This window comes from Lithobates pipiens, unplaced genomic scaffold, assembly GCF_037356315.1.
Source record: "Lithobates pipiens isolate NorthernLeopardFrog02 unplaced genomic scaffold, aLitPip1_a1.2 Scaffold_8, whole genome shotgun sequence".
Lineage (NCBI taxonomy): Eukaryota > Metazoa > Chordata > Amphibia > Anura > Ranidae > Lithobates > Lithobates pipiens.
In genome coordinates, this window is record NW_027507903.1 from 60825625 (window position 1) to 60842641 (window position 17017).

General features: G+C 42.7%; 1 protein-coding gene across 1 annotated transcript in view; it reads right to left on the bottom strand.

Annotated features, from left to right (window-relative positions):
* Window positions 1-17017, bottom strand: part of HOMER2 (homer scaffold protein 2) — a 315280-nt gene that overhangs the window by 219243 nt on the left and 79020 nt on the right. The window lies entirely within an intron of this gene.

The following is a 17017-nucleotide window of genomic DNA, read 5'->3' on the forward strand; positions in this document are numbered from 1 at the left end:
TTTTTCAGTTTATTTAGGAATTTTGGAATATTTATTTTTGATCAGTTATCACAATTTTTATTCACCCATTGGACTTTTAGTTCATCTTTGTATATTTGTCATAGTTCACTTAGTGGAGCGCCACATTATGGTTTTATATACTAAGAGATTTAAAGACATGGCTGGGACATTGCATGGTAATGCACTCTGTCCATCCTCCATCTCCACCTTACCATCTACTCAAAATAACAGATAATTCTGCTCCAAAAAAAAAAAAGTAAGAAATATACTTTTTTGTTGGGTGTGCTGTGTCAATGGTAGCTCAAACACATAATGAGGGTTTCTCAAATTTTACTGCAGCGGTAGGAATACAGAAATACACGTTATTCATAGGTGGCCCTGTAAGCACCACCCAATTTGACAAAAGATGATCTAAAAATCTCTTCAGCCAGGTGGAAAACTATCCAGTGAACAATGATTACATCCTAGAAGATACAGTCAGGCATTCTTCAGGCAGTAACTGGATGCCAAACTGGTGCCTGAATACAATGGAAATTTCTCCATCCTGTTAGCAAGGCAAAATCAGGTGATTGTCTCTAACTCTTGTGGACTAAACTTGCCAAAATTTGAGTCAAGTATGTCAAACCATAGGGTGATTCACACAGAATAGCTAAGAAAGCAGAATTTACAAGCACACCACATTCTTATCAAGATCAACATGTAGTCATCTGTACTTCAAGCCATACATGGATGGAAGTTTGGCCGGTTCAGTAGGCACCAGATGAATTTTGATCCATCTATGGGCAGGGGGGCTGTACAAAAATAGGTCGACTGACTTCTGGACAACTGCCTGTTGGATTGTCCCCACTCGACCAGCGTTGCTTCTGACAGTAGGGAAGTCTCCCGCTGCCAGAATACAAAAGCTTGGCAGGGAGCATTTCTTCATCCACCTTAAGTGTGTGAATAGGAGAATCGAGCCACTTTTTTCGGTCAACCCCGACTCCCTGGTTTTGCAGGAGACGCTGAGAGCAGTGAGAGCCATAGGCTTCCATTGCTCTCAGTGATATCCTATGAGGAAGGAGCGGAGGTGTGTCTTACTGATGCTGTGTCTATTGACGCATACAGCCCAGCTTGGGAGCATGTGCACACAGGGGCCCACTAAGCAGCCAACTTGCTGAGGAGGCACCCAGAGGAAGGATGAGTGGCCAGCGCTGGCAGGGGACTGAAAAAAAAAAAAGTAAAAAGAATTGCAATATTGTTGCACAGAGCAAGCAAGTATAAAAAAATGTATTTTAATTGAAAAAACCGAGCTTTAGTATCACTTTAAAAAAAGAAACACACTGAATGTTATACTCAGCGCTACACCTGTTAGCAACCAACTATAGATGTATAACTGAAACCTGAAGGATGATGTATAGTGCTCATCCGATTAAAATGCACAATGGGTATACCAAATTAGAGAAAAACTCATAAATAAAAGAATAAAATTAAAAGGACGATAAGAATATGTAAATTTAATAGTCGGAGGGTGGAAAGGCTAATCCATATGCAAGTTCATAGAGTCTATATGAATGTCTGCTTAGAGGGGGTAAGGCAGCCTCAATGGTGGGTTGGGAGACCCACAGAGGCTGATGAAGGAGGCGTGTCCCTGCCTCCGAAACACATTCTATTGGCTTCGACCGCAGAATGGACAGCCTTGACAACTGCAGTCATACAGAGATTCCTCCGGTGTTTTCCTGACTTCCTACACATCCATCCGCGGAGGAGTCTGACGCACGGTGGCCGCTGTGCAGACCCGCGTTCCCTTGAGCTGACATCCAGCTATACTAATATGCCTGTCTCGCTGGATACCTTGTGAGTGCTTCACCTGTTTAACCTTTGTTTTCAACTTAATAAACGTTATTGCACCATATCCGGTTTTGGCGCTCCCCAACCCCCCTTCCCTCCCTTTTAGTATCACTTTAAATCCTGCTAAGCTACAACATATTACATTTATCCTTGTGTTTAGATATAGTTCCAAACTCTGCTTGCAAAATTACATACAACGTACCTTTTACCAGTAATATGCTTGAAAGTAGAGTGCCAGCAGTGTGAAACTACACTTTTGTATTCTAGAATACAGTCATAACAACATATTTCAAGTACTGGGGCACTCAGCGCAGACGTCTGGGTCCTTGCATAGTATTGAGCTGACCATCTCAGTAAACACAAGCTATCTCTATACATTTTCTGGATGATCATGTACACTGTGCCAGTGCGGGGGAGACTCAGAATGAATAATTTCTGTATCCTCTAAATATTACTACAAAACCTGGGGGGCAGTAATCGTAGAACCAGCAGCACAGTTTATGAAAAGTGCACAGCAGTACATCTATACATGAAATGCCAGCATTGTGCTAGACATTCCAATACACAAACGATGTCAACTATGCACTAGGTGAAGCCGGCATAGAATAAGGTCGGGGGTTCTGTGTGCGCATTATAATAGACTTTAAAGAAATAGGCCCTTTGAAGAGGGTGAAACCTTTAATTGGACCAACATGAAAGGGATTCATGGCTGCGTTTTACATGAGCTTTACACATCACAGAAGGTCTCTTCCACAGATGAAAAATGGAACAGAAAAAAAGATCTTGATTTTGATACCTAAAAGGATTTTTTTTTTCTTTACAATCATAAATGCTTATAGAAAAAAAAAATACCTGAATAGGATTTCAGTGCAGCAACCTGTAGAAGGCGCAAATGGCCAAAAAAACAAAGAAAACGAACTGAATGATGTGACCACAATCCTAGCTCTGTATCTTTTCCCTGTAGAGTAGTCTGCACATTATAAAAACAATAGTATGATGGCCAGCTTGCTCTGCACCTTTTTGTTGCAACTAAATTTTTGCACCTTTTTGTTGCAACAATATTTGGGCGACACAGTGGTGTAGTGGTTAGCACTTTTACCTAGCAGTAAGAAGCGTTGCTGGTTCGAATCCTAACCACGACACTACCTGCTGGAGTTTGCATGTTCTCCCTGTGTCTGTGTGGGTTTCCTCTGGGTACTCCGGTTTCCTCTCACAATCCAAAGACATGCCGGTAGGTTAACTGGCCCTAGTATATGAATGGGGACCTTGGATTGTGGGGACTGGCATGAGTATGCAATGTACAGGGATAGGGACAATTGTAGACACTCAGGATGGACTGGTGTCTTTATTCAACCTAACTAAAAAACTATGAAATTAAAGCGGAGGGTCCACCCTAAAGTGGACCTTCCGCTCATTGGAATCCTCACCCCCTCCGGCGCCACAATTGGCACCTTTCAGGGGGGAGGGGGGTGCAGGTACCTGTACAGTACAGGTATCTGCACCCTCTTCCGGCATAGCGATCTGCGGAAAGGGGCGTAGATTCTGAAGAATCTACGCCCCTTTCCGAAAGTCCCCCGCTGCCTGCTGGGAAACACACAGATCCCAGAGGCAGCGGGACCATCCTTAATGCGCAGCACGACTCGCGCATGCACAGTAGGGAACCGGGAAATTAAGCCGAAAGGCTCCACTTCCTGATTCCCATACCCAAGATGGCGGCGGCAGCACCCGAGAGACGATCGAGAGATTGGCTTCGGGTGCCGACATCGCGGGCGCGCTGGGCGGGTAAGTGTCCTTATTTTAAAAGTCAGCAGCTGCAGTATTTGTAGCTGCTGGCTTTTAAAAAAAAAAAAAAAAAAACGGCGGAACTCCCGGCGGACTCCCGCTTTAACCTTAAGTTTTAAAGGTAATAAAAAAAAAAAAAAAAAAAAAAAAGCGCATTAATGATATTATGGTAAATTAAAAGTTGACAGCTATTCTATCAGATACACATAATAAATAACTTTGGGCTTGGCAACCATGGGTTATATACAATCAAGGTTCCAGATTCGATCCCGCGCTCACCTCGATTTAATACACTCCAGGTGCGTGCCCTGTGGACTCCCTCTTCCTTTCTTATCTCTTCCCAGCTTTTTCTCTTCTTAGTTTCTTCTTCCTTGCCCACCTTCTAAATTTATCAGGCCACCATGCATTGTCCTGGTTGTAATGGTTACGTTCCTAACCACATTGCATTTTTGAAATTATACCCTCCTCTATGTGTACATTTTTAAGTTTTTTTTTTTTTGAGCATACGGTCTTGTGTTGGACATTTTCGGTATTTTTTTCGCAGCAAGCAGCATTTCCCCGATTTCCAAGTCATTCCGGATTATGAAGATTGACTCATTGCCCGTACCGTGAGGCCTTCCTTGGAACTTGTAGGATTTCAGTACTCTTCTTTATACTTTATATGTTTTAGGCAATATTATATAATAGGTGAGGTTGAAAAAAAAAAAAAAGATACAAGTCCAACCTATGTGTGTGATTACATGTCTGTATTACATTGTATATCCCTTTATGTTGTGGTCACTCAGTTGTTTATCTAATAGTTTTTTTTAAACTATTGATGCCCCGCGCTGAGACCACTGCCTGTGGAAGGGAATTCCACATCCTTGCCGCTCTTACGGTAAAGAACCCTCTACATAGTTTAAAGGTTAAAACTCTTTTCTTCTCATTTTAAATGAGTGGCCAGGAGTCTTGTTAAACTCCCCTTTTCAAAAAAGTTTCATCCCTATTGTGGGGTCACCAGTACGGCATTTATAAATTGAAATCCAATCGTCTCTTCTCCAGAGAGAATACGTTCAGTGCCGACAACCTTTTCTCATAACCAATATCCTCCAGACCCTTTATTAGCTTTGTTGCCCTTCTTTGAACTCGCTCCATTTTCAGTACACCCTTTTCTGAGGACTGGTGCCCAGAACTGGACGGCATACCCTAGGTGCGGCCGGACAAGAGTCTTGTAGAGCGGGAGAGTTATCGTTTTATCTCTGGAGTTGATCCCCTTTTTAATGCATGCCAATATATTCCGTTTCCTTTGTTAGCAGCAGTTTGACATTGCATGCCATTGCTGAGCCTATCATCTACTAGGACCCCCAGGTCCTTTTCCATCCTAGATTCAGTTCTCCCCACAAAGTATAGATTACATTCATATTTTTGCCACCCAAATGCATTATTTTACATTTTTCTACATTGAACCTCATTTGCCATGTAGTTGCACATTAATTTGTTCAGATCTTTTTGCAAGGTTCCCACATCCTGTGGAGACGTTATTGTCCTGCTTAGCATCGGCTGCAAATAAAATATGCATGGCAACCATCTAATAGTTGAGCTTATATGTTGGATTGGCTATTAATAAAATCTTTTGTAAAAGAAAACAATAGTATGGATTTAAAACCAAAAACAGAATGACATTAAAGTCTATTTCCACGTTTGCAGTCAAATTTGAGAAAACCCCACCATATGTTTTGCTACTCCCACTCACACAACATGTCTTAAAAACATTTAACATTTCTTGCCTTTTAGAGGTTTCTAAGAAGGTATCATAGCTGACTAGAAGGTTTATTGAACAATATTAGGTGAGCCTGTCCCAAGTCTGTCCTCATTATTGTGCAATGCAAGCCCAGCCTCTATACCTTTAATCGTTTGTTAGGATAGACAACATTTAAGTCTAACGTAAATTTTTGTAACAAAACACTGCGCTATTCTTACCGAAAAATGAAAAAAGAAAAACACACAAGAGAGCTGCTAACACATCACTAGGGTATCGAGTGTAAGGTAAACAAATGCTATATAAAAGTGTAGCGCTTCTCAAAAATTTTAGACACCAAACATAATTATGCCTTCCTTATAAGTGCAAAATTATACAAATGTGTTCAGTGAGAAAATTCCACTATGAAGTGGTGCACATAACACGTAAATATTAATTACTATGTAAACATGTATTTGTGACTCAAAAATGAGAGAAAAGACTTTTCCAAAAAATCCAGGAGACGAAAAAAAAAAAAAAGAAGAAAACAAGGGGAAAACAGAGTCTCAATAAAACAGTACAGAGTCCTTTGTGTATAGTATCCTTCTATAATCCACCAGTGTGCAGGAAATATGTTACACCTCCTTTCTGAAAAACTTGTGCAATAACCACGTGAAGATTCCCGTCACCAGGCGAATTGAACGCTTACCAGAATTATTGGATCCTCACAAATTTACATTTGGGGGATCATACAGACTTTTGCAACGCGTCGATACTCTACTGCAATCGTGTTTTATCTTGCTAAGCGCTTAAACTACTGTACACATGTGAGTTTTGTACTTTTATCTTTTATTTTTCTATAAAAACGGAATTAAACTATTTTTGGTCCCTGTTTTCTCTTCGTATGTATTTAAACATGCCTATGGATATATCTGGCTGGAGTTAAAATACCTCTCAACATATGAAGGGATTGTTTACACTCGAGGCCCCCCTGGATAACTGGTTGCTGTGAGAATCTGCATATGGTTGCAAAAGTCTGTATGATCCCCAAAATGTAAAATTTGTGAGGATCCAATAATTCTGGTAAGCGTTCAATTCGCCTGGTGACGGGAATCTTCACGTGGTTATTGCACAAGTTTTTCAGAAAGGAGGTGTAACATATTTCCTGCACACTGGTGGATTATAGAAGGATACTATACACAAAGGACTCTGTACTGTTTTATTGGGACTCTGTTTTCCCCTTTTTTTCTTCTTTTTTTTTTTTCGTCTCCTGGATTTTTTGGAAAAGTCTTTTCTCTCATTTTTGAGTCACAAATACAGGTTTACATAGTAATTAATATTTACGTGTTATGTGCACCACTTCATAGTGGAATTTTCTCACTGAACACATTTGTATAATTTTGCACTTATAAGGAAGGCATAATTATGTTTGGTGTCTAAAATTTTTGAGAAGCGCTACACTTTTATATAGCATTTGTCAACATTTAAGTCTAGTCACAAATTAGAAGGATAATGAAGACCTGTATGCACAGTACATGGAGAATTATGGCAACACCCTCATTAACAATGAGAACCTTAGAATTAGTGATGCACCGAAATTTCGGCCGCGAAACATATCGGCCGAAAATGCCCTTTTCGGCAATTTGCCGAAAGAGAAAAACGGCCGATAATGGAGCCGAAAATGGGGCGTGGCCTGGGTGGGGGCAGGGCTCCGCCCCCGCCCCTGGTGATGCCCATCATGGGGGGTGCATAGCGCAGGAGAGCCGCCTCCGCCGCCTGTTTGATCACAGCGCTGGGAACATCACAGCTTTCATTTCAATAGCTGTGTGTTACCGGGCGCGCGCCGTCACACGCAGCCCCTCCCCCTTGTCCGGGCACTTAGATAGACAGATCATCCGCAGGATTGGAGTGCAATCAAAGTGCCCGGACAAGAGGGAGGGGCTGCGTGTGACGGCGCGCGGCCGGGAACACACAGCTATTGAAATGAAAGCTGTGATGTTCCCGGCGCTGTGATCAAACAGGCGGCGGAAGCGGCTCTCTTCCCTGCACAGGCTGGCTGCAAAATGGGACACACTGGCTGCAAAATGGGACACACTGGCTGCAATGGGGGATGCCTCCTGTACCACGTCCTCTGTCTCTGACCACCTCCTGCACCGTGCAGCCAGTCTCTGACCACCTCCTGCACCGTGCAGCCAGTCTCTGACCACCTCCTGCACCGTGCAGCCAGTCTCTGACCACCTCCTGCACCGTGCAGCCAGTCTCTGACCACCTCCTGCACCGTGCAGCCAGTCTCTGACCACCTCCTGCACCGTGCAGCCAGTCTCTGACCACCTCCTGCACCGTGCAGCCAGTCTCTGACCACCTCCTGCACCGTGCAGCCAGTCTCTGACCACCTCCTGCACCGTGCAGCCAGTCTCTGACCACCTCCTGTACCGTGCAGCCAGTCTCTGACCACCTCCTGTACCGTGCAGCCAGTCTCTGACCACCTCCTGTACCATGTCCCCAGTCTCTGACCACCTCCTGTATAAAAATATTTTTTTAAAAACAGTCATTTTCGGTATCGGTGCTGTTTCGGTATCGGTTTTCGGCCTAGTGTATTTTTCATTTTCGGTATCGGTTTCGGCACCAAAAAACCCATTCGGTGCATCCCTACTTATAATATTTGTTTTTTCATGCTGGAAGGCCCAGAATAGTATGTAAAAAAAGGTAAGCTTCAATTTTTGTTATTAATTTATGCTATGTGAATGAGGACATGCAAATATAAAAGTAGGCGATATCCCAATTTGGCTGCAAAACTGGAAAATAGGATTTTTAAAACAGCTTACCTGTAAAATCCTTTTCTTTTATGTACATGAGGGGGACACAGAGCCATAGTAATAACTATATGGGTTATATTGGACCATCAGGTGCTGGACAATGGCACGCCCCTTAAGGCGTGTACTTCCCCCATATAACCCCTCCCATTGCTGGGAGTCCTCAGTTTTGTAGCCAAGCAATACAAGTGTATAAGGAGAAGGGAGGGACCTCTGTGTCCCCTGATGTACATCAAAGAAAAGGATTTTACAGGTAAGCAGGTTTTAAAAATCCTATTTTATTTTCTTACATCAGGGGACACAGAGCCATAGTAATAACTATATGGGATGTCCCATAGCAATGGCAATTGAAAGGGGGGGGGTGGGGGAGAGACAGAACAAAAACAGGAGGCCAGAGGACTCGTGCTGCAGCCTGCAGTATATACTGTGCCCAAAGGCAATATCCTCATGACCTTTAATATTGATTTAATAAAATCGGATAAACATATGAACCTAAGACCAAGTCGCGGCCTAACAGATCTGAGCCATAGAGGCCTGATGATGCACCACCCAAGAGGCACTAATCGCCCTGGATGAGTGTGTGCTCTTAATATGAGAAGGAAGAAACTTCTTCTTTAAGCTGAAGCGTAACAATCACTTTGACAAATCCATTTGGAAAATAGTGAATCTTGACGCTGCTTGCCAACATCTTGGACCCTCTGGCAGTACAAACAAAACCTGTGTTTTGCAAACCTGAGCGGTCGCCTTTAAATAGACTCTGATCGCTCTTACTACATCAAAAGAATGTAGTGCTTTCTCTTCCCCAGATTAAGGCTCTGGGGAGAAAGGAGGAAGAATAATATCTTGGTTTAAAAGAAAACCTGTTACCACTTTTGGTAGGAATTCAGGACGAGGACATAAAACCACCTCATCCTTAAACATGATGAAATATGGCTCTTACAAGACAGAGCCGCTAGTTCCGATACTCTTCAAGCAGAAGAAATGGCAACCAGAAAAGATCATCTTTCTTGTCAAAAGAACCAAAGGAAATTTCTCGTAAAAGGTTCGAATGGCCGATTCAGCAAAGCCAATAAGAACAACTTTAAATCCCAAGGATTTTGAGGTGCCTTGATAGGGGGAATAAACCGTGTTATTCCCTGAATAAGTTATGCATCAAGAGTGGGAAGCAAAAGGCCATAGGAAAAAAACAATGACAAGGCCGGGATCTGGCTTGTGCAAGAAGGTCTGGGTATAATGACAGAGTCTGAAGGACTCCTACTGCCATCTTTACGATCTCAGTAATTCTTCTGGAACCCGCTGGGGACACCAGAATCACCTCCTTTTGTTCCTGCTTAATCCTGCGGAGAAGGTGCGGAAGTAGCAGAACTGAAGTAAATGCATAGATCAGTGAAAAACCGATCCCATGGGAAAACGAATGCGTCTGCCTGATAGCAGACCCCTTGTTCTCGACATAAAGTTGTCGACTCCGTTAATGAATCTGGATGCGAATAGGTCCCTGTTTGGAATATCCCATCTTCTGACATATCGCAAGGAAGACGTCGGAATGAAGAGATCATTCTCCCAGAAATAATTGTTGGCGTCTCAAGTAGTATGCCTGAAAAATTTGAATTGCCGATAGGCGAGTGTTGTGTTCCGCCAAAGCTAGAACATTATTCACCTCTTTTTGGGCTGTATGACTTCTCATGCCTCCCTGGTGACCGATGTAAGCCCCCGCCGTGGCCTCGTCAGACTGAATCCTGTCAGGACAGTCCTGTAGTCTGACCACCAAGATTCTATGGCCAGATATACTGCATGAAACTTCCAAAAAAGTTGCTAGGCAAGGTCCTCTAACCTGGACCATCTCCCTTGGACAGAATCTTCTTCCAGGGCTACTCCCCAGCCTAGAAGGCTGTTAACACCTTCCAGGATAAAGATTTTACCTTTTACTGGATAAAAGCCACCAATTTAGGCTCTGACCTATGTTGGGAGCCAAGCGTATTGGAAACAAACAAGGCCTGAATCTTCTTTATTCCAGAATGACAGGATGGTTTCCTGAAGCAGTCTTTGAGTAAAACTGCACGTAAGGGACGGCCTTGAAGGAGGCCAAGATTTCCCCTAAAAATCTCCTGCACAGCCGAATGAAGGAATTTTCCTTCATTTTGATAAGTTGAATTAATCCTACAATGGAACCGATTCTTGTCTGGGGTAAGAATACCTTCTTCGGTATGGTATCTATAACCAGCCCCCCCAAGTACCGTAAGCTCCTTGATGGTTTTAAGGAGAATCTTCCTAGGTTGAGAATCCAACCTTGAGGTTTCAAATATTTACGGCTGAGATCAGACTCTGGTTTTAGACCTGAGACTGAATGATCTATTAAAAAGTATATCTTCTAATAGGCTAGGACTGCTATGCCTTGAGCCCTTAACCTGGCTAAAGGAGGTGGCAGAATCTTTCAGAACACTTGTGGTGCTGTGGCTAAGCCGAATGGCAGGGCCACAAATGAAAAAATAATTTTATAATTTCAAACACTTTGGGCGGCACAGTGGTGTAGTGGTTAGCACTCTCACCTAGCAGTAAAAAGGGTCGCTGGTTCAAATCCCAACCACGACACTACCTGCCTGGAGTTTGCATGTTCTCCCTGTGCCTGCGTGGGTTTCCTCCGGGTACTCCGGTTTCCTCCCACACTCCAAAGACATGCAGGTAGGTTAATTGGCTTCTGTCCAAAATTTCCACTAGATTGTGGGCTCCTTGAGGGTAGGCACCAATGTGAGTGTGCAATGTAAAGGGATAGGGTAGACACTCACTCAGGTTGAACTGGATGGACTGGTGTCTTTATTCAACTATACTAACTATGAAACGATGAAACCGCAGAAATTTCTGGTAAGCGGGAAACTTTAGCACATGGGAGATATGCAACTTCCCTCCTTGCAGGATGGAAACAGCCAATCGAATTATGAAAGGATCAGATGTTTAAGTGCCGATTCAGATCTTCAAGATCTAGAATGGGTCTCATCTCTTTGTTTAGTTCTGGAACTTTAAAAAGGTTTGAGCCAAAACCCCCTGCTCCACTAAGGGAACCTCTGATATCACCAACTGGGATAACAGCTGATCCAGAGCCAGAAAGAGAGACTTGCTTTTCTGGATCCTTAGGAACATTCTCTGAGGAGATGGAAAGACTGCCGCACACCAGCAGCCCAAGGACCCCACAGGCAGCACCCAAACAGGGACTCGAACCCTCAGATCAAAGCCGAACTAAGCCATCCAGGCTTCTGGAACTCTAGTCGTAACCTAGTGAAAAAAAATTGAAGAAATCCCTCTGCTCCTGACATTGTTCCTGACAGACTTTGGGTGAGGGGAAAGGTCCTGCAATTCTCAAATGAGTGGGGGTGCTCCTTCATGAGAAGGCTTATTCTGCTTTACAGGCTCTCTGCCCCCAAAATCCTGGTGCTGCCTTTGGGGACCTGATGATTGAGACAGTCTAGACTGCCCAAAGGCAGATGCCCCAGGCATAGGAGCACAACTAAAGGAGAAATGTTTGAACCACCTTTTACTGGTAAAGAGAGCTTTACCCTTTTGGATGTACTTTTCCACTCTAAATAGCCATACCCCAGGATGGGCCACAAACTGGCTAAGAGTTTAAACATGGTGCTTCGGCTGATCAATATTTCAGCCACGGAACTCTGCGAGAATGCACTAGTCCAAGTATAAGCCATAAGGCTTAAACGATAGAGTCTTTCATAGCATCTGTGAGACACAGTGCATCAGATACATCAGCCCATTGCCAGGCCTGCTGATCAGGCAGAATTTCAGGTATCTAACAAAAAAACTTTTCCTTAACCCTTAGAAGTCCACATTTTCCAATGAATTAGCATGACTTAAAATGTGCTCCACCAAAATAGTGGAGCAGACGTTAAATGGTTAAAGGACTGAGATACACCAGTTGCAGCAACTGCAAAAAAGACATCTTGTCTTTAAAAAGAAGTTCCAACCTTAATTTGCTGGATCCTTTAACATCAGTGAATTATCCACTGGACATGCGAGACTCTGCTCACTGAGATAATTGCAGCATCAATTGCTGGAACCCCCCATTTCTTCATAGAAATGTTCCCATTCAGAATACATAAGCTCTGCATGTATTCTACCCATGACGGCTCATGTGACTAGCCGTATACCTCTCAGGGGAGGAAGACATTCTTTTGGAAGGGTTTTTAGCTTGTTTTCTATCATTAACCCCTTAGAACCCTTAGAGGAGTTCCTGGTCCCTTTGCCACCCATAGCTTACAGCACAAAGCAGAGGCACTACCAGCAAAAGAATGTAAAACTTACTAGGCTATAGTACAGTACAATAACTGCTATTAGTCCTAGCTATACAGTACAATGTTGTCAAAAGGGAATGCCTGTGCCACAAAACCAGACCAGCAACCACTCTACTCTGTCCCTCCACCGCCAGGCAGCAGCTTCTCTCAAAGTGCTTGAAAAACTTCCTGCATGTGTGGCCGGCGTCTGACGCCATTAGCCACGCCCTCTTTTCAAAAATTAGCCGATATTCCCGCACGAGCGTCCTGTAGCATGGCGGGGGCCAAGTCCTCCGCTCTTCTGAGCGGCCACGGTCTGGTCAAAAAAATTATTATTTTTTCATAAAAGAACAAGGGAGCTGATCTGGCATACAAATAAGAAAGAACACCAATCTGGGGACCCAGGAAGAGGTCAGACCCCCCCTTTTTCTTACCAGAGGGTCTGAGCCGGCTGAGGGAGAGGAGAGCGAAAGCTTCTGCCGTTTCCAGCGTCAGGATGGCAAGTGCTCAATACAGCCCCCAGTGGTGACACATAGACATGACAACACAATACATAGAAGGAGAAATTCCTGAGAAAATATCCCCTACCTTATCCTCGTAGCAGGGTTTTATCAGAGATAAAAAAAAAAAAAAAAAAAAAACACCATCTTTGCCCTTCACGGTAGGCTCCGAGACCTAAAAGGAAACCTTCAGGAACCGGGGAACTCTCAGGTTAACCAACAATCCTGGACCTGCGACAGGACCCTGCCAGTAAACTGTTATTGGCCTCACTACCAAAAAGTACTAGATTCCAGGGCCCAGCTCTCAGAGAAGCATTCACAAGCAAAACCTTGTTTCTTCAGATTACGAGGCCTGGGTACCATTCATTCAGCCCATTAGAAAGACATCAGAATGTATCCGGTTAGGATGGCTGGCTCTCATCAAAGGATTACTGCCCGTGGAGCAATTGGGAGTTTTCCATTAGCTGCTGGTAACTGTGCTGGGAGCGCACTCTCGGCACAGCTGTTTATCTTTAGATTAAGCCCCAACCACTGAGAGGCCGCATATATGCCTATGGTTGGTGGGAAGGAGATACGGAACATTATAGCATGTAAAGTGAATGGCAGCCAATTCCGATATCCCTGAAGGGCCCATTCACAAAACACTGTGTGCTCCTACACATGCGCTGTCACACATTGAGCTGCAGTGCATTAAAGCAGGTCAATAAAAATGTAAGAGTTGAAATGCTCAGCAACGTACAGGAGAATGAGGCTGAGCTGCATTTTATTACAATGCAATGCACAGAAGACCATGCAATTTTGGAAGTGTAGCGAGGTTCAATTAACAATGAATGGCACCACAAATCACCAACGAATATAACATGCCTTAACGCAGCGCAATGGTGCAAATAGACCCAAAACTTAGGACAAAGCTTTCCCTTCTTCAATGTAAAAAATGTAAAACATGGAACCATTGTGCATGATTGGAATGGTTGAACAATGCAAATATATAGTACTGGTTATAATGCCAATTTGCTGTATATTATAGCTTTACACTTCGGATCATTCAAACTTGGCGCAGTTTGAAACCGGCTATCTTAGCATGCATGCTGGTATCCGGTGTGTGCCGGTGGTGGTGTCTTGAGTTGTTCCAGTACAAGGCACTGTTTTTTTTCCCCCTTTGCAGGTGCCTGATGCAGTATGAAGACAGATGGTGACTTCACGTGAGCGCTGGGGTGTTACCTAGTAAGTGATCCTGCACTTCAGGGTCTGCAGTGCGCATTGCTGGCAACCTACTCCTGCTGTGATTATACACAGCTGGAGCTGATCTGCAGGTACTGAGGACTTGATGTCCGCCGGCACCTGCTGAACATTAGCCAGAGAGCCAGAACACCGATCTGCCGTTCTGACAGTAGGAAAGGCATTGATCCTGTGTTCTTGCAAAGCAGGACATGGATCAATGCCTTCACCTAGTAAAAGCACTTCCCACACAGTGCACAAGTACAGGCTAGGCACACCCTTCGTTCACCCCTGCTGTTTAACTCCTTCCTACCCAGTGTCATTAGTACAGTGACGGTGCATATTTTTTAGCACTGATCACTGCATTAGTGTCAAAATTGTCAGTTAGTGTCCGATTTGTCTGCTGTAATATCACAGACCCATCATAAGTCGCTGATCGCCACCATTGCTAGTATATATATTTGTAGACCTTATAAAAGTTTCAAACCAATCAATGCACACTTATTGGGATTTTTTTTTTTACCAAAAAAAACAGACTACATATTAGCCTGAACTGATGAAGAATTTAGAATTTTTACTTTTTTTTTTATTGGATATGTTTTATAGCAGAAAGTAGAGCTGCACAATTAATCGTCAAGAATCTTTATCGCGATGCAAAAAATTCTCTCTGCTCTTCTGATTCCACAGCCAAAAGAAATGAAGAGAAAAACTGTGCAGTCTGCCAAGAATCAAAACATTATTTATCAGTTGAAAGCAAGTTTAAACATTGTAACAATTTGTCAATGAAAAAGACTTTAGTGTTTAAGTGGCTAAACTTTTTTCACTTGCACACAAACCTTTTTCTGACATTTGTTGGTTTCAATTTAAAATCGTTTTTTTTTTTTTGCTAGAAAATTACTTATAACCCCAAACATTATATATATATATATATATATATATATATATATATATATATATATATATATATATATATATATATATATATATATATATATATATATATATATATATATATATATATTTTTTTTTTTTAGTAGGTAGACACCCTAGACTAGAGAATAAAATGGTGGTTGTTGCAATATTTTATGTCACACTGTATTTGCGCAGCGGTCTTTCAAATGCAATTTTTTTGGAAAAAATTACTTTAATGAATCTGTCAGAACACAATAGGACAGCAGAGGAGATTGCTGTACCAACATTGGATTGTTAGTACAGCAGCCCTTCCTGAGCGGTCAGTTTTTTTCCCCCGGTTAGCCCACTGGGTTGAATGAAAAAAAGTAGTAGTGTTTACCAGGCTTAAGGCTGCCTTCTTGTATTCTAGCTACTAAAAATGAATGTATGTGCATATGTATGCTTTTTACATGTGTCTAATATGTGTTTGTGCATGTATATGTGTGTCAATTATGCCAGTAAGCTCCTCTCCGATTGCAGGTTTGAGGCATTTTCTTTTATGCCAAGGAACACTGCTCTAAAATACAAATCTAAATGGCAAAATGTACACATTGCTAAAAAAGAGCTGTGTTCAGAGGCATAAAAAAATCCTCTAAAAGTGGAGTTTTTTTCTGCCCCTGTGCAGGAGGCCTAAAGACCAAGTCTAGGAAAAACAAAGTCCTCCCTTGTAGCAGGGCTGTGCTGTAAAAGTTAAGTGCTCGGTTCTGCCTAGCAGACAGGAAAAGTAGAGGACTGCCACTTGGCCTCCTCTTGTCCAATGCATGGCTATTCAGTCTGCATCAGTCTTGATGACATCAGAGGACCTTAGACCACCAGAGTACAGAGGAGAAAAGGCTTTGAGGACTGGTCAAGCAGTGCAGAGAAGCCAGCAAAAGCAGAAGATTGGGTAAGTAAATCTGCTGTGCCTGGTCCCAATGGCCACAGTCCAGCCCCCCTAAACTCTGCAGGACTGTAATCTGGCCCGTTAATTGACAAGTTTGGAGACTTTGCCCTTTTGTGTCTTTTTTCAGCCTAACTATGTAACTGTCTTTGGCACCAGTGGGAGGAATAGTGCCCCAAGGGCCGGATAAAGGCAAGCAAAAGGCCACAATCGCCCTTCGGGCCGCAGTTTGGAGACCTCTGCCCTACACAAAAAATAAACAAGTAACTCTTGCAACTCCCATTTCAAGGAAGGCCTTTTCATTTTCCTAGTTCAGCTTTCATGGCAGCAAAGCCCTAGTAACCAGAATTTAGAATTTAATTTAGAATTCTTTGTATACCTCAACAAGACATTGCTAACTTTATTTAGTTCTTAATTAAATTCTCTTCTCATCTTGGCTTTCATATCCTAAACATATCTCTAATCTGCTCTAAGCACTGGCAGTATGAGAACATTTTCCTCCTTCGATTTTAAAATCCAAGATACCTTCATAGGAGTGTAGCACTGGCTCCTGACAAGCAGGTGCTATGTTTTTTTTTTTCTAAAGTTCCTTTATTTCCTTTATTTTATTTTTTGCAACCTAAGTACCTGAACTTACTCCTGACCCTCTACCCATTATTGAAAGACTCTCTCTCCGTTACAAATAAATAACCCAAAAGAAGATTTAGTGTCAGTTTCCACATTCTTTGGGCCATCTACCACGGGAATCCCTAGACGGAGAAGCAAACAAGGAGGTAACGGTAAGCCCAATAAAACCAGCAGGTCCTTTGGGGGTCAGTGCTACAGGAGGAATATGCGTGCAAATGTAATGATATCGCTTCTGACCTACTTTTCCTACACATTACTATAGAGGGGTAAATTGGACTAAATAAGGCATAAAGTGATTGTATTATTGCAGTTAGGTCACTCATGTCTAAAAATCAGCCTTGAGGTATGAAAATATAGTAGTAAAAAAATAAAATAAAAAAAAAAGGGAAGGAGAATGGTATCTACATAGAAAGAAATATATTGAAAAA